We start from the raw sequence: 19,554 nt of genomic DNA, 5'->3' as shown, positions 1-19,554 counted from the left end.
ATTTATGAAGAGATTGGGAATATTCCACCTGGCAAGGATTCCTATCAGATCCGGCGTTCAGGTCAGTGTTTTATATTTCATGCCGAATGTTCACAAGACAAATGTCACTTCCACTTAAATACCCCATGTTAATGGTCAGTTTACTGACTGAACACTGTCAGAAATCCGCTCGCGATCCCCAGGTGAAGGAGTCATATCACAGTGCGAGTGTGTCTATATCTGTGCGTATAGCAAGATTAGCAATAGGTTTGGGAAGATTCCCGCCCGTTGCTACTGCTTGAAGAACGTGATTTCTGTTTGTTTGTAACTATCATGTCATTTTATTCCATTTAAGCTAGACCATAAATAGTAACTGCTCTCAGGAGGAGACAGTCACATTGACTCAGAGTTTATTTCTCTAAGTGACTGGATTTCTGGATCAGAAACACGCTTCCATCAGGAACTCCTGAACTGAAGTCGGTGGTTCCTGCAAAAAACATATCCGAACACTTTGCATTCTGAAGTTTAACATTAATCTACAAATTCTGTTTCACAATACTGGGGCAACAACACTGGCAAATCGATAAAAGTTTTGTCTTGCGATATATTTGGAGGGCAATTTAACCATTGAGATTAATTTCTCAGGTTGCAAAAAATACCAGGAAAGAACAAATCCGTTATTCGTCTCCTTGCACTCTTTACACTTTTCTGCCCCATTATCCGGGGTGGGGTTAGGTTTTAAAGCCACCACCATCCGTTTGAGACTCTGAAATTGAAAGAAACGCGGACAGGATGGAAGGATTCTGGATTATGAAACTGTGCGAACTGATTATGTTTTATACTATTGTCTCTGCTCTGATGTCTGAAATCTGACCCACCAGCTGTACTGTGTATTGTTTTAACTGCTCGCTGGATGAGCCAACATATTTGGTCCATCCCGAGTTGCTGTTGAACTACTGCAGTCCCTGTGATAAATGTTTCACAATCGTGTCAGATACAAAGTCCCAGGACATTGTCACCAGATGATGACGGCATTATGTTATTTGCTGGAACGTCCCAATCGATCTCTCCAATAACCATCCATGTTTGTGTTTAACAGTTGCTGATTCCATTGAGTCCCTAAATCGGATTGAATATTACACCAGTCACAGTTTGGGTGATACGGATCCTGGATCAGAAAATCCTGAAGGGAACTCCTCCAGTATTCAGGGTGGGTACATTTTTATTTGTTACCATCACGTTTTTTTAATCCATCTAAAATCAACAACTAAATATATCAGAACTTAATCGCTGTAAAATGATGCTGCTGAATGCATGGGGATTTGTTGAGGGATTTTAGTTTTTAAGAAAGGAGAAATAATTTGGATGTCTGCAAAATAATACCGATTGCAACCAATACTTTAATGGAATGAAACATTCAATTATTGTGATTTCTGACACTGTTGTGTGGGCGGTGAAATGTGACATTTGTGTGTATGTTGAATGGGTGATTCAATGGGACAGATGTGACTTTAAAACGGAGGGCAGAATTTTGTCACACAGTGGCGACAGACTGGGAGGGAAATTGCCGCTGGATAGCAGTGCAAAGGAAGCCCGACGTATTTACTCTGTGAAGTGATATTCCTGGAAGCGGCCGAGCTGGTGGGTGGAGGCTGCACTTTAAGGCACTGGGCAGGCAATTGAGTCAATAAACAGGAAATTCATGGCAATTTTCCAAACCATTCACAATTTAATGAAAGGTGACAACAGTTTTCAGAGACTCGCCATCTATAAGGAGGGGGAAGGTCAGAGGAAGGTCAGTTTTGGCTGTGAAAAGCATTGTGGCACTGGAGGGAGGGGGAGAGATACTGTATCGCGGTATTGGCAATCTGGAGGCTGACCTATCTTGGCGATCATAACAGAGGTATTTAGGATGAGCATCCTCTCAGACTTGAAACTTACCTACACCAAGTAAAAAGAATGGAGACCTTGAGAAGTGAGTGCAGCAATTTACAATAGGTCTACGCCACGCCGGTTTTGAGGCCTCCCATTGTGGAGGAGAATGAGAGATGGAAGCAGCTGCAGTCCCCAGGAGTTGGGCTGCAGCACCCAGATAGGGACAATAATCATGAGGCTGGAAAAGAGTGTGGATGAGCAGGGCACACAGCCGCAAAAACCAGCTTCTTGAGTGCAGAAGATGCTACCCACCAGAGAGGGCTTACCATCAGAGGCTCTGCTTCCTGCAAATATCGGAACAGCAGTGTCACTGAAGATTGTGCTTCTCCAAGAAGGTGGGCACTGAGCTGTGCTCCATGGTGTAGTAACATCTGAACCAATGAGTGAGGCACCCCTTCTCTAATTTAATTTTTATCATTTGTGACATTTAAGGCTGTCAAATTAATGTTAGGCACTGCACTCACCTTGTCATACTATATCAGGGCATTGATCCCGTTCCTGCTCTGAAACCTCTTACATGGGACTACCTCACGGCTGCTCACTCCCTGCTCAATCTCCTGCCATGCCCTCCCCACCTGCCTCACTGGCCTCCTCCTCCGGTCCCGATGGAAAAGCGCTTCCCTCCTTGCCCTTGCTGCCTGGAGGAGCACTTCCATGGAGGCATGCGAAAACCTGGGCGCCAACCTTGCTCTGGCTGCTGCCATCTGCCAAACATGCAGGTTGTCAGTCTCCCAACCAATATCCTACACTGCCCCTTCCTTTCAATCGATTACAGGCTGCATTTTAAACATGGCATGAGCGATGACTCGCCTATCGTGACAGGACACGGTCCCATCATTCGCCAGCCTCTAATCTCACTGCGGCTGAAGATCACAGTTTACCCTGGCTGGCCCGTGTCGACTGACGTCTAATAATATAATTCTAAGTATTCAGTGATACCATTTAATTTCAGTGAAAATCATTATTTCCGCTCAGGTCTGGTTCCGGGTGATTATGATGATGTTGAGACTGGAGCCATTGACACTCAGGATGGTCACTTGTTGCTGGACAGTAGTCCTGATGATCTCTTCACAAGTGCTGGCGGTGATCTCTCCACTCTCGGTGAGTTAAACTCCCACAGTCACCAGCTCTCTGTCACTACTTTGAATTTCGTTCCACTCGGTGATGTCACAGACTGCTGGTTGATTTAAATACATGTTGTGATTAAAGGAAATTAGACAAAACAATGCTTGAAATATTTTAGAAAAGACACCCTTATGTTATTCGGTGTGTGATATCTCTCTTACTAACACTTTGACTGGAAATCTTCCAGGTGCTCAATCTGAACACCCTGATACAGTCTTAGCTGATCCATTTCATCTGCTATCACCCAGCGGTAAAAAAAAAACAACACGGTGAATGGAGATGGAAAACATTCCGAGGCCAACAAATTCCAGTCCCCTTTACGTTATACGTATATAGATGACCCGCATTGGACCAGCTTTCAGTCCAATCATTAAATCATAAACTTTCTCTCCACAGTATACAGCTCTCAGACCCGCACTGAGCCTACTTTCAGTCCAGTCATTCATCCATAAGCTTTCTCTCCACAGTATACAGCTCTTAAACCCGCACTGATCCCGCTTTCAGTCCAATCATTAATCCATGATCTTTCTCTCCACAGTACCCCGCACTGATCCCGCTTTGATGCCTCCCTCCATTCCTGAAAACAATGAGGATGTTCACTGTGACACGTTCACAATAGCAGACATTACACCAAAGATGGGCACTGACTGTGTGGTTCAACATCTTACATCTCCATCAGTCTGGTAAGACCAATGTTTTATAATTTGTTCCGTGTATTGTGCTGACAGTGTGCAGTCCCAGCTGTTTCCGATATTAAGAATATCGATATTGATTCCAAAGTATCAGAAAGATGATGGGTGGCACAGTGGTTAGCACCGCAGCCTCACAGCTCCAGCGATCCGGGTTCAATTCTGGGTACTGCCTGTGTGGAGTTTGCAAGTTCTCCCTGTGTCTGGGTTTTCGCTGGGTTTCCTCCCATCACCAAAAGATTTGCAGTTGATTGGTAAATTGGTCATTATAAATTGCCCCTAGTAGACGTTGGTGGTAGGGAAATGTAGGAACAGGTGGGGATCTTGTACGAATATGGGATTAGTGTAGGACTAGTAAAAATGGGTGGTTGATGGTCGGCAGAGACTCGGTGGGCCGAAGGGCCTGTTTCAGTGCTGTATCTCTTAAAAAAAAGAGAACATTTTCTGTACTTACTAAAGAAATAGGAGGCTTATTGAAGCAGAAATATTCTGAGGAGATCATATACTGTATTTGATGTATTTGTTTGGTGGTTAACATTGCTGTAAACCTCTCAAGTCGTTTTTGTTGCGGTTTCAGGTAAAAGTCAGCCTCAAATCCAGTGTATGATGTCTGGAGGTGGATCACAGACTGATGTGTTATTCTGTGTTAAATCTGAAGGAACGGCATGAACTTTCCCAACAGTGTGAACGTGATAATTGTGCTTTGTTTTACGATATAAACATCACTTTATTTTTATCAACCATCATTTTACATTGTGTTGAAATAACTAGATTTGGCTTTTCTCTATATTTTGTCTGAAGGTGCGTGTTTTCTGTTTAATTAAAATACCAAACACAATTGATTTCGGATCATTTCTCTGTCTGTACAAATACTGAGATATATTACTCCGCATGTAATTACCAACACTGTTACAGAGATTAAAACCGGTGCTTATTAATGAAGAGTTTATGCAAAGTTCGTTTTGTAACCGATTCACTTTTCCATTTCCCGTTAAAAAAGGTTTAGAACACGTCAGGTGACAAATAAATGGTCTGTCTCTTTAATCTGCATTTATTGTAACTTCTTCCTCCACCACCACATACTCGATATGGACAAATTACTGCAGTTTCTAATGTAAGTGTTGATGTACAATGGGAATAACCTTCAAAAATAATTAAAATGATTTATTCAATGTTGCAGTTGGAATTTGTGCCTTTGTCAATATTAACGACTGTATTGTGGTTCAAGGACTAAATATACACCAATTTCGAGATACAATATAATGTTTTCCTGCGCTACACGATCCCGGAGTATGGTGGGAGAGCAGGAAAAACTGGTCAGAAATTCATGCGTTTTTGCCGTCAATTTTAAACATTTCAGTTAGTCATCAGCAGAGCGCAATTGTTACTCTGTCGGGAGAGCAGCTACACCATGCATTACTCTCCAGAAAATTGTGATTTTTGTGATTCGTCGGCTTACTGAAATACCCGTATCCACCAGCAGACGGCGAACATCATTTGAATTGAAAACGAATTATGCTGGAAACACTTAACAGCTGAGATATCATCTGTGGCGAGAGACACGGGACTGGCTTTCAACATTATTGCGATTTCGTCAGAAATATATATTAGTCGAGATTAATTACTTTTAGCAAATACAGAATCAGGGAAAAAGGATGGACTGGAGAGAGTAAAAGAGTGAAGGTTTGTGTTCAGATGGAGGCAAGTGTTATGAAATGAATTCCGCCCCCTTTACTCTCTCTTATCTATCTCCCTGTGATGTGCAGCACTTTATTTTCTCAACCCTCACATTGTCATTAAACCTGCTGACAATGGAATCGCTGTTGTTGTTTGTTGTAAAGACCTCTACCTTGGGGAGCCTAAGCACGAACTCTCTGACATATCATTCCACTTCCCCCAGACCATGAGTCCATCACTGAACATCATGTCATCCTTTCCCATATTATCTTTGAACTCATTTCCTCTTGAGATCTTCACCCCGTGCCTGTGAACGCGCACAGCCCCTTCTAAATCCTCCAAACATCCACAAACAAGGCTACATCGTCAGACTCAACATTTCAATCTGTTCCTTTCCGATGGGTCTTAACTCTTTCTATTGCACTCTCTCCCCTTGTCTTCTTCTGTCGCCATCCACGATTTTAGCTACTCTGGTTTCCTGGCCATAAATGTTTCCTTTTCACCATGGACATCCAGTCCAACACTGCAAACAAGATATGTAGATTCCTTCAACTACATCCCTCCCCAGGCCGTCCAACCACTCTGCATTTACATCTCTCACCAAGATGTTCATTCCCTTTAAACTTCTCTTTCCCTCTCCAGAGCATGTAATTCTCTTAAAACTCTATCTGTCACCAGGACGATCAATCCCTTTAAAACTCAATCCATTCAGGAAATTCGGATCCCTACATGTCCATCCCTCATCAGGACGGCCATACCCTCAATATGTCCATCTCTTACCAGGATGTTCAAACCATCTGCAACTAAGCCCATTCAAAATATTCAGGTCTGTACTTTTCCATCCCACACCGGGATGTCCAGTCGCTTTACAGTCCATCTTTCACCAGGATGTATCTTCCACCTACACCTGTATCTCTGAATAGGACGTGCAGCCTTTCTGCATCGCTATCCCTCGCCTCGCCATCCAGTTGTTTGACACCTTTACGTCCCACCAGCACACGACATCTTGTTTGGTAACATTGATGACTATTTCCTTGTAGTTTCCTGAGCTCATTCTCAGCTGAAAGGAATTAACTTTGCTTCTAGCTGCCAGCCCTACTTTACGACCCATCCCCAATTCGATTCCTCGAAATCCTATTTCTAAAACTGAGGATCGGCAGGTAGCTCACAATGTCTATCTGTAGCCACCAACCCAGAGACCTAGCTCGATTATGCACCCCTACCTCCCCCATCCTGCTTCGTGTCAGGTCTCTATTGCCTTCTCCAGGTATCTACATCTCTGTTACAGCAGTTCCAATGATGCCACCTTCCACATCATCATTTCCGAATTGGCTTCTGTCTTTGATCGGCTGAAGAGTTCCCTTCTTCAGGCACGTAACCTGCAATTCCGCCCTCATCCCTTCTCGTCACCACCAGAGCCATGATCCAGTTTGCCTTGTCCTCACTTGCCACAGCAACACCTACATATTCAACATTTTTCTGCAATTTCAGCCGCCAGCGCCATGTGACGACTAAAGGCATCATTCCCTCCCTTCCCCATTCAACAATCCAAAGGCACTATTCCCTCTGTCAAGCTCTTGGTTAGTCCTCTGTCAATCCCAGAATCACTCCTCTTGCAACAAAAAACATCTCATGCAATGGTTGAATGATGCAACACCTGTTCTTTCCCCTCTTCCCTTTTCACAGAGAGCATCCCAAACATTCTTTCTGGATGAAACAAGCATCTAATTGTACCTACTTCGAACTGAATACATGGTATTTGTTACTCACAATGTAGTCTATTCTGTTGAGAACAAACGGCGATTTGATGAGGCTTCAATGAACACGTCAACTTTATATTAGCACTTTTCAGCCCTAAAATTGCTCCTGTATTTTTTAATAGCGGGTATTTGTAATGGACGAGCAAGTTGAATTGGAGGAAGTATGGGTTCGTGCTCGGTGTCCGGATCCCCTATTGACTCACGGCAGTAGCAGTTACCCTGGACTCAACCTTCCTCTTTCCTATCATGTTGGCAGATATGTGGTCCTCTTTGACAATTATTTCATATTTCCCTCCCACTGCCATGTATCAGCAGCCAGACCTGGAGCCCACACTGAGAGATGGCTCTGTCGTGCCAGTCACTGCACTGTCATTGTGCAGCAGAATTGGAGACCACACCGAAAGCTGACCACGTGGTGCCTGGCATTGCACGGTGAAGCAGCGAGTAACATGTGAAGTCTGAGAACAAGTGATTAAATATTGGTTGCATTGAAATGCTACTCAAACCCCTTCCTCCCACCCCTGCACCAAGTGACCCACGAAGATGATTCTTCCCCTACATTTAGGTCAAATCTCCACTGCACCTGGACAGAGAAAATCCCTGCATGAGGCATTCCCACGCCCACACACTGTGAGGGCCCGAAGTTATTACTAAAACATTTTGCACAAATTGACATGGATAAAAGTTTGACTAATATTACGTTAATAAATTGCACTCACATTAATATTCATTCATGTCCCACGTAATAGTGTTCCCTTGAAGGCTGGTATTCTCTAATTATGGAGCTGCCCCTTTTAATTCAGCGTGGTGGACGCGTGCAGCTGTCGTAAAAATGGTACTGCAGATATTTACAACCAGCATTTTCGGCGGTGCGACCGAGAATGGGACTGGATTCAGGTTGGTGCATCTGGACTGCATTGCTGGTGCCTGCATGGGCATGGGACGAGGGTCTGTCAAGGGCACAGATGTACTTCCTTCTTGAAAGAGGACACTACCTGCAGCTGCCGTAGCGCCAGTCTGATCCCATGGGACTGTGCATTATCTCTCACTGATCTGCATGAGAGAAAACTAAAGGACACCACTGATCCGACCAAAGCTCCTCTCCATTCGAACCACTAAATCTGTCAACGCTGCTTCACGACTTTTCGAGGCTGGAAGTCACTGTAGAAAACAAAGCCCCAATAGCAGCAGGTTGGGTTTCAATCAAAGCTGGCCTTGGTGGCTACCAGGGCTCTTGCATAGTAAGCTTCCGTAGAGGACAACACATTCTTCATAAGAGAATACAGGCAACTCGTTCCATGAACAGGAACGTCCGGGTGCCAGTCATAGACTAATGGCTCCTCCGTAGTCTCATCCATGATGTTGAAAGTCTTTGACAGGTTACCCACGCAACCGTTCTCTGCTGGTACTATTCCAATTTCCTTTGCGTGAACACCCAGGCATTGAATTGGTATTCCCCACACTCTTCAGCAATGTTTGGGTCAGGGCGCACTCGCCTGCCTCCTCTGTCCTCTACTGTGCCTTTCACCACTACCCGTGCTGCTCACTTGCAATGTTAACTTCACCCTGCACAGACTGTGCTATCTCACCATCATTCCCATGCATTGTGCTAAATGCTGAACTGGTGCGTGTTGAAGTCAGAGGGGTGACTGTTCAGATTGGTATTGCTAGCTTGGTTCTCCTGCTTCTGAAGGGCCGAGTCGTGCAAAAGAATCTGTCAGCAAAGACAGTAAAAGCGAAATATGAGTACTGGGCAGGCTAAGCAACCTCATATCTGTGAGAGTGGAGAGGCACCTACAATTTGCCGCAGCTCCCTTAAAGAGATGCATATCGAAGACAAGAAGAAAAGAAGAGAACCTTTCGCAAAACAAATCAATGTCGATGGTTATGTATTTTGCTGCGATGTGTCCGCTTCAGAGACCTGTTAAGTTAGTGAGTCACGCAGCATTTTCTGAATAGTTTAGATGTGTGGTCGGGGTCAGTTTATTTTAACTTGTTCAGTTTGTCCACAGGAGGTCAATTTATGAAAATACTGTCCGTTTATGGTTAGTGGCCAGTTGATGTTCAATGTGCCATTCTGTAGATGCCGTGCACATTTATTTTCTTGACCATGAAACAGTTATGAAATACTGGATAAACACATATTGCATCAGTTGGAGCCATTGGTGCAGTTTATGGAAGTGGATCTACCAGTGGTGGTAAGCATTATGATATTAAACATACTGTCAAGAAAACCTGCTCTAAAAAGGGGATTTTTTTTTAAATTCATGGATTGGCAACCGACTTTAAACGTTTAATTATTAAGTATAATAAACTCACCTCTTCCTTGTTTAAACTCAAGAAAACTTGTCCAATTGGTTCTTTTACGATCACAACAAAGGATAAAGGTAAAACACTCACTGGAGTGTTAAGTACATCCAGTGTTTAGAAAGGAATAAACCCTGCTGCGGTCAAATGAGAAGAAGGACAATTGGGGTGTAGTGTGACCCCTCGTCACCTGATCGCAACAATAAGCAATGCACTATTCTGTATTCCAAAGAGTCGAGGATAATACTGTGAAAATGTAGCCAGTGCACTCCTTTGTCTTCCCCACCAGAGGTGTAAGCTGGTATTCACCAAATGAGGTAGACTTTACTATATCATTTTAGTCTTTGCACTCATCATTACTATATAAATATAATACTGCACTGTCATACCTACAAAAGAATGGAGGTATTACTGTATCAATGCAACAATTGTACTGTGCAGTATTCACCAGCAGAGGGAGGCAATACTGTTTAAATGCAAGCATGACACCATTCAGAATCCACAGGCAGATATGGACAGTATTATACCAATATAACTATTGCGCTGTGCAGTTTTCACAAGTGGAACAGTCAATCAAATTATATTCTGGGCTTTGGGAAGTTTCAATTCATGTCTGCGCAATATCTGGGCAAGTACACGGTTTGACATATAACGTGTTCAGAAGAAAGCATGTTGCTGACCTTGTTTGTTTAGTGACTGTGATTCATGACACTTTCCAAGGGACCTATTTGTGCCACTGCAAGGTTTCTCTTTGATGTCAATAAGATTCTCCTTGCAATGTTACTCTACTATTGCGTCAATGACTGACAGTCACCTGTAGCTTTACAAAGAGGGAGAGAATGGATCAACATCTGAAAACAATAGCCTGGAAGCGTATGATCTGGGAGTTTCAATGTGTATATTCAAATTGCCATATAGTATATATAAAAATTATGATACATATGGCAGTTCAGAGTGTCCACAGGTTGTGCTATCTCTGCTCGTTAGTTCCTGGTGAGCCTCCATCTCCAACTATTAATTCAGTAAACTACTGTCTTTTTGTTTCATTAACCACCTCATTACTGCTGCCTGTTCCTTGTAAGGATCAATGACTCTGATGGTCTCTGGACTGGCCTGTGGTTTCGCAGAGTTTAGTAAGACATATGAGGAAAAGACTGAGGACCGAGTCAGCAAACTCTTGAATATAATGGAGTCTTCTTTACTCTGTTTTCTTTCACTTTCTCTTTCAGTGCCATCTGCTGGCTCGTGTGTGCATGGTAGCCTCAAATGAACAATATGTCCAGTACAATTGTCAAAACACTACAATATCCAGTTAGTAACTGTATGAAGCATGCTTTACTGTATTTGTTTTATCATTTAACAACGTATATTCGCGGCTCTTGGCGGTAATTGCATCTCGCCATTTGAACAATTACATGACATCCCTGGATTGGGAGTTGTGTGTACAGGGGATCCCTCGGGTGCGAGAATTTATTTGCAAGAGAATACTGGGAGTGAGACTATGTACTAGTTTTTACAGAATCGTAGGGCATTCTCAGCATTTAGAAATAGACCTCTGGATTTATGTTATCGACAGACAGTTCTGGGATTGCTGAGCAATGAATACAATTTGTCCATTGAAGTGACAGCATTTGAAAAGAATCTCTGGGAGTCTGGTACTATCTTCTGTGTCCATAAGATTTTCGTTACAGGAGACCTTGCAACTGTCAGTATTTATTGTGTCCCGTTAATGTTATCTATTGACAGAGATACTCGGAAATTACCGTGTTGACAAGGAGATCCTCGAATTTCAACGTTTATATAGGATCTTGCATGTGTGGCATAAGTTACATCCGAATATCAGTGCTAACTGGATGTTCCTTGGTTACTTGCACCATTTTCAGAATGTTAATCGCTAATCAGGGCGGCACAGTGGTGCAGTGGTTTGCACCGCAGCCTCACAGCTCCAGTGACCCGGGTTTAGGAATGGGTACTGCCTGTGCGGAGTTTGTAATTTCTCCCTGTGACCGTGTGGGTTTCTGCCGGATGTTCCGGTTTCCTCCCACAGCAAAAGACCTGCAGGTTGTTCGGTAAATTGACCAATATAAATTGCCCCGAGTTTAGGTAGGGAATGTGGGATTAATTTAGGATTAGCATAAATGGGTGGTTTTTGATCGGCACAGAATGGGTGGGCCGAAGGGCCTGTTTCAGTGCTGTATCTCTCAATGAATAAAGTACCAATATTTATGATTTACAGGATTGGCCGGCTTCTCACAGATACAAGGGACCCATACCAAACATCTTAAACCTCCATCATTATGTACGAGTCAGTCAAGTTGCTGTGGCAACCAGTTGCTGTCAACACCCATATCTCATACTTACTGTATTGTAAGTCTGTTTGATACCTGCAAAACATAACTCAGGGGGACAAACCTATCAGGTTCCGACAGCACCCGATATCCCTGCAGAAACCAGTGAGTGGATGGCAAAGTTATCAGAGTTATTAGCCTGGTTCCAATACAGTTTGTGAATTCTTTGGTTAAATGTCCATTTCAGGAGAGTTGCTGTTTTACATCCGGGGGATGAATTCATTTCGAGGTTTTCTACTTGTGGTAACTTTACAGTGAAACCTCAGCTGTGCTAATTCATTGATCAGCATTAGATCTTCAGGCTATTTTAATTCTCCAGATCTACTTTTACTCCCGGATATATCAGGCTGAGATTCATTTTTATTTATTGAGTTACAGTGGGCAGTTTATTGAAACAACCATCTACCTTCAGCTCCCATCGTTGCATTGAATCATAGTGAGTTAACAAATGACATTATTCGCGGCTACATTCCTGATGATTGGATCACAACGAGTTAACCGTTTACAGTAACACAGCCTCACTCGCCTGACTAGATTATTAACAGTCTTACTGTTTCATTAATCTATATATGCAGGTAGAGACAACAGCCTGAACATTTCACGAGTTCATCTATTTTACTTTAAAACCACAGGGAGAATTGATGCTCCTGCTTTAACTAACTTTGCTGATTGATTTGAACTTAGTCATTTATCGTGACCTGTTGATTTTGGGTTTTACATTTTGGAAAGTGTTCACCGATTACCGTATCTTTGTACTGTGAGTCAGTCTTTGTAATAAGAGATCAGTTTATTTGCAGTCACTAAGCTGTCACATTCTTCCCCCGATACTTTGTCCTTATGGATTTTATGTAGCTAAGTTCAAAGTCCGAGGTGAAATGTCCTACAGCAGTCTGTTGATGTCACTGAAATCATCACATTGTCAGGCGCTTCCTTTCATTTGAGCAGAACAGCAAAACACACAGTGACTGTTCTGAGGTCCTGCAGACTGTGAGCTGCTTTTCATATATTTCGGTAATGGAAATTCTTTGTTGATTCCAAGTGATCACCTTTTATAAAACACATTCTGTAATGCTTACAAGGAACACATCACATCCCTCCCTGCACAGTTCAACGATGGTGACTGTTTGGAACTTCTGATTACCAGTCAGTGTGTCTTTGTGTTCTGATTCTCCAGACAGTCTCACTGAGTGATCACATTTCCTCAATGATTTGGCAAGTTACCCTCGAAAGCTACACAGTCCTTATATGGAGTATGATTGTGCGGCATTTCTGAGAGGTACGATTCAGAAACACATTGCCGCTCTAAAGTGGGCTTATACAGCAAAATTGGGCAAGAAAAACAGCGATGTGGTCATGGCAATCGAGGTGGCTGCCCTCGACATCAAGGCAGCAAGTTACAAAATGTATTTCTAATGAGATCACTTTCCTCATCCCCTCATGGCCCCTTTTTGCCAGCCTCTCCAAAGTCATGTTTCTATTGCATGTATTTCTTTCTCTTTCCATTCAATTGCAACCTCACTTCTTCTATAACATTCTCTGACATTTCCTTCTGTAAAAAGGCAAAATCCTGCGGAAGCGGGGAAGCTGAGAAATTAACAGCAAGTGCTGAAACTGCCTTGTAGGCAAGGTAGCATTTTTAGAAAGAGGAACAGAGTTAAAATTCCCGGCTGAAGAATTTTCGCCAGAACGATAAAGTGTCCTGTTGCACCAGTATTTAAGTAAGAACAGAGGGTGGGAAAAGGGGAACAGAGGAAAGGAATAAAAGAACTGAAGAGAATAACTGTGATAGGGTGGAAGGCATGAATGATTGAATGGACAGCGGAATCATTCCTAACCCCCGCTGTCAAAAACAAATAGAGGAGTAGTTATCACGTGCGCTTTTGAAGTTGCTGCTGATTCCGGAAGATTGAGACCGTGGAGCAGGCCCTGGGCAGAGAGGTCAGCATGGGAATGGGGCAGGGAATTATAATGACAAGTGACTGGAAGCTAAGCATCACGTTTGCAGTCTTATTGGAAGAGCTCAGCAAAACTGAACATGTGTTTGGTTTCCTCAGTGTAAAGGACAATGATCGTGAATACAACATTTTATTATTTAGAGATACAGCACTGAAAAAAGCCCTCCGGCCCACCGAGTCTGTGCCAACCAACAACCACCCATTTATACTAATCCGACATTAACCCCACATTCCCAACCATTCTCCGACCACCTACCTACACTCGGAGCAATTTACAATGGCCAATTTACCTATCAACCTGCAAGTCTTTGACTGTGGGAGGAAACCAGAGAACCTGGCGGAACCCCACGCAGTCACACTGAGAACTTGCAACCTCCACAAAGGCAGTAGCCAGAACTAAACCCGGGTCGCGGGAGCTGTGAGGCTGCGGTGCCAACCACTGCACCACTGTGCAAGTACAAGTAAATCACTGTTTCACCTGGAAAGAGTGCTTGCAGCCCTGACGGTTGAAAGAGAGGACGTGAAAGGGCAGGTGATTCATCTCCAGTATTTGCATGGGAAGGTGCCATTAGAAGGGGATTGGGTGTTTTTACTGATGGAAGAGTGAGTCAAGATGTGCATTCAGAATGCTGAAAATTCCACCCAGCAAATTATTCCCCCGTCACAATTTTCCCCCTGCAAATTTATCCCCCCCCCATAAATGTCTTCCCTCCCCCGCAAATTATTTCTACCCCCCGCAAATGTCCTCCTCTCCCAACTCAATGTTTAAAAAAGGCAACATTTCCCCCCCTGGTAAATGCCTGCACTGCGAATCCCCCCCCAGGCCTTGAATAGACGCCCCCATCTAATTACCCCTCGTCTACACCCCTATCTGATATCTCTCCTGTGAACAGACTCCCATCTAAATACCCCCAGGAACAGACTCACATCTAAATACCCGTCCTGTGAACAGATCATCCATCTAAATATACTCAGGAACAGACGTCTATCTAAATACCCCCAGGAAAAGACTCACATCTAAATACCCTTCCTGTGAACAGTTCCCCCATCTAATTACCCCCTGAACAGACTCCAACCTAAGTACCCCCAGGAACAGACTCCCATCTAAATACCCCTCCTGTGAACAGACTCCCATCTAAATACCCCTCCTGGGAATAGACTCCGATCTAAGCACTCCCAGGAACAAGCTCCCATCTAAATAACCCCAGGAACAAACTCCCATCAATAAACCCCTGTGAACAGACTCCCATCTAATGCTCCTCCTGTGAACAGGCCCCCCCCCCATGTAATTAATCCCTACCCTCCCCGTCAAAATTCCCACACCTAAACACCCCATGAACAGACTGGAGAATATGCACTCCCTCTCCCATTTTAAACCTGGAGTATCCTCCCCCTCCAGTTTTAAACCTGGAGAATCCTTCCCCTTGCATTTTTAGCATAACTAATTCCCTGTGTAAATATTGCCCTCTATTTCTTCCCACTGCTCCCACTGTAAATGCCCCCTTTCTAAATACCCTCCCTGTCATCGAAATGTCCCACTCTACTAATTCCCATCATGTACCATCTCCCCCGTGAGCATCCCCACCCCTCGCCCCCCATGTAACTTCCATCCCAGTCAACAGTCCGCCCCCGTTCACCCCACCCCCCCCAACCCCATCCCGTGTAATTGCAACCTCCATCACTTTCCTGGGTGTGGCTCTGTCTCCCGACAATTGATAATTCTCTTTAATTCCTGGTCTGGGTAAGCCACTGGAATTCCATCAACTGGCTCCCAGACCCCCGGCAACTTTAAGTCATGTACGGCCAACGGCAGGGCCGGGCATAGAGCAATGACCAACACCCAGAGGCTAACGGCATTCTGAGCCTTTAACGCACAGGAACATCCCAGCCCAGACACATCCCCGTCTGCAAAAAGGCGTTTCACCTGTTCTCCCGTCAGCTTCAGGGAATGAAGCAGAGGAGGACACACACAGACACACACATTGACTGAAACAAGGACAGGAGGAGGCCATTGAGCCCTTTGAGCATGTTCCACCCATGTTAGATCATGGCTGATCAGTCCCTTCCCTCCTTGAGCCACAAGAAGACAGGTAGAGACAGTCCCGGAGCAGGTACACAGAGAGACAAAGAAACTCTGGCTGGACTCGGACTTGGTGCCAATAGTGCAAACCAGGATGGAGGGAAGGAGGGTGTTTGTGAATCGGCTGTCCGTTCAGCATCTCTCCCCTGTTTTTACCTCAATGGGAGCTAAACTAATGGAAAGCAGGATCCCTGTTCACAATCACCCTGTACAACACCAAGGCAGCAAGTTCAAATCCACCACCGAGAAAGGTAAATGGAAAGGGAGATGGAGAATGAGATGCAGGTAGTCAGAAACCAGTGAGAGAGAAACTGAGAACAGAGGAAACAGAGTTACCTTGACAGCTGGAGGTGCAGAGAGTGAACACAGCAACGGTATAGATATTGAGAGACGCAGAGATGGAAAGAAGTGGAGGGGCAGAGATACAATGTAAGATGTGTTAACATAATAACGAGTGGTGCCCCGGGGCAGTGGGGGTGGAAATGCAGGGATAATCTTTCAGGAAAGGAGGAGCAAAGATGGAAAGAGTCAGGTATTTGGAAGTGACTGAGTGAAGAAATGGACTGAGAGAGAGACAGATAACGATGCAGAGAGTGGCAGAAAGAGAATGAAAATGAAAACTTGTGAGACTCTAGAGAGGGCCAGAGATGGAAAGTATGTGGAGAGATACAGAGAAAGTGATTTAAAGATGTGAAGAAACAGAGCTAAGGACATGGAGGAAGGTGCAGGGAACAGGTTGCAGCAAGAGATAGAGAGGGAAATCTACGGGATTACATTGACTGTTCTGGAGCAGCGCTTCCCAAACTATTTGCTTCGGAGCGCCCTCCAGCCCATCCCTTGTGGTAAAATAAAATCGCAAACCCCTGAAAAACACAAAACCAAAATACTACGGATGCTGGAATTCTGAAAAAAAAACAACGTGCTGGAAATACTGAGCATTTCCAGCACTTGATATTTTTTTCTATCAGCCCTGCAAACACACAGTCTTCTTTTCTATATCTGGAAATGAATTTGACAATGACACATATATATGTATTATTACTTACCTCTCTGGTTAAAGTACTTGTCTGACGATTCCACGTGGCCAGAAGATTTCCCCTCCGCATCATCAAAACTGCAGTTTCCAAAAAGATTCTTCTTGGGAATAAGAGAAATAAAATTGATTCAAAGAAAGCAAAGCATTTTTGAACAGAAATAAAACACAGCAAGAGCACAGGACTCTTTCCCTCACTCACTAACACAAAACAATCTCTCAGTGACACCCCATCTTACAAACACATCCCCTGACACAGAGCTGAAGAATAGGAATTGTGCATGTGTTTACCCTGTCATTTCCTGTTGTCTCTCTCCCTCTCTCTCTCGCTCTCCCTCTATTTCGCTGTGTGTCGCTGTCCATCTGTTTCTGCCTCTCCTCTACCCCTGCTCTCCCCCTCTGATTCTCTACATGCTTCCCTCACTCCCCTGCGCCTCTCTCCATCTTGTTAATCACATTCAGAAAGACAGATGGAGAGACAGGGAAAGAGACAGGGAAATCTACTCTCAGAACCTCACTCTCAATTCAAATGACTGCTGCACATTTCATTTAACGCTCAAATTCATGGCACTGCCCAAATCACCAGCATTATTCGGGAATTATACCGGCTTCACGCTCAGGACTTTACTCCCAGGCCTTCTGGAGAACTTTACACACAATGAACTCACTTCTAAAATTCAGTCACTGTTAAAAGGCAGGGAATTCTGCAGGCAAGCTGTGCACTCTAATGTCCCAGCAATGGTGACGCAGCAGTATTCAGTTTAGCAAGGTTTTGATTGTGGATTCCTTATCTCTCACTCTCTCTCTCTCTCAATCTCTCTCTGTTCCTCCATCTTTCTCTGCCTTCCCTCCCTCACCCACACCCCAGCTGCCTCTCTCTCTCTGTCTCTCTCCATCTTTCTCTGCCTTCCCTTCCTCACCCACACTTCGCCTGTCTCTGCGTTTAACCTGCCACCCACAGCTATTTCTCACTCTCCCTCTTTTTCTCTCCATCTGTTGCAATGTAGGAATTGATGTAGGGAATGTATGCACAGCAGGATCCCACAATGTAATTATAGCGAGATATCCCATCACAGTTCTCAGAAAATGCTGAACTCCACCTTTAAACTTGGAACAAGTCTTTATACAGCTTCACGTTCAGCTCTTGTAATTATTGGCCCTCGGGAGCAGTTGACACTCAATGAATTATTTCTTTAAAGTGGCCATCACTGTTGCAATGTAGGAAACCAGCAGACAATCTTTGCACAGCAAGATCCCACAGGCAGCAATATGATCAGATGCAGATAATCTGTTTTTCGTGATGTACGTTTCGAGATCCCAGAGGGAGGAACATTCCTGCAGTTTGAAAATCTCAAACACCCTTCTCCCTGTCTTTTTTCCCTGCTCTGCCACCCGCCCCCCCTCCCCCACACCCCCGCACTCCATCCACATTTGTTTCTTCTTCGCTCGATCTGGGATTTAATCTGGATTGAACTGTCCTGAGAAGTATTTCTATCGCCATTTAAAATAACCATACCTCACATTGTGGCACCTATTGATTCATGGTTAAAATAGAAAAAGTGCGGGGGAGAGAAAAGCAGAGGAAGATGGAGAGAAAACACAGAGTAACCCACACTCAGAACCTCAGGAACTGAATTTTAAAGTGTCCTCATTGGTGTCATGTATGTAATGCTGCAGGGCGCCTGAAGCACAGCAAGACTCCACAAGCAGCAATGTGAAAATAGCCAGATTTCAGTCCCCAGAAAGGGCAAAACTCCCTCTTTAAACTGGGAACAAGCTGTTGATTTTGTCTCACCATTTCAAATAACGACATTGCTGTGTGTGTTTTTTTATTAATTTATTAAAGGTTTAAATGGAGAAAAGGAGTGTGAAACCGAGACAGAGAAGAGAAAGCATGGGCAAGATAGAGACAAAGGAAAATAATGCGGAGATGGAGGGATGCGAACCTCAGAACTACTGTAAAATGAATTAAAATGGGCACCAACAAACCTCACAGACAGCACAGGAAAGAGCAAGTGGCAAATGGGAATTCCTCCTGGGGCTGTTCCTTCAACCCCAGGCTTTCAACCTATCTAAAACTCCAGGGCCCCAATTGAGCAGGAACTGGTTAACCCAGGGCCCCAGAGAGGAAATTAAACCTCGGTCTAATAAACAGACACAATTCACTTGGTCCCATTGAGTGCAGCCTGTGGACAAGGCCTCAGTCTGTCCCCTCTGGAGGAAGTTCCTGTCCAATGATTTCTCGTCGCAAACTTACCCGATCTTCATGATGCAGTTTTCAGAATGAAAATTCCTTAGAGCAAAAGGGACAGAGAGCAAATTGATTAAAAGTCATTGTAAAACAACATCGCACAACAAGAGCCCATGAATTACCCTCGGTGACACAGAGACTCTCTCAGCTACACCCAAACACTGAAAAGCGGGATTAGACTGGATAGATCCAGCACAAGGATGATGAGTCGAATGGCCTCCTTCTATTCTGCGAATATTTGCACTTTCCTTTGTTTCCAAACCATTTTCTTGAAGCCAGATAGTACCCCTTGAAAATTGCGGAGAGAAGACAGTTCTCGAAACCACGGGAATGAGTGGGAGCTTATGTTGGCCAGCGTGTGCAGCAATCGAGCAAGCTCTGCGTTCATTTTTTTCTCTGATTGTTCCCCGATGCA

Source organism: Heterodontus francisci, unplaced genomic scaffold (genome assembly GCF_036365525.1).
Source record: "Heterodontus francisci isolate sHetFra1 unplaced genomic scaffold, sHetFra1.hap1 HAP1_SCAFFOLD_1615, whole genome shotgun sequence".
Lineage (NCBI taxonomy): Eukaryota > Metazoa > Chordata > Chondrichthyes > Heterodontiformes > Heterodontidae > Heterodontus > Heterodontus francisci.
The sequence above is the reverse complement of the archived record's forward strand: the minus strand, read 5'-3'. Positions refer to the sequence as shown.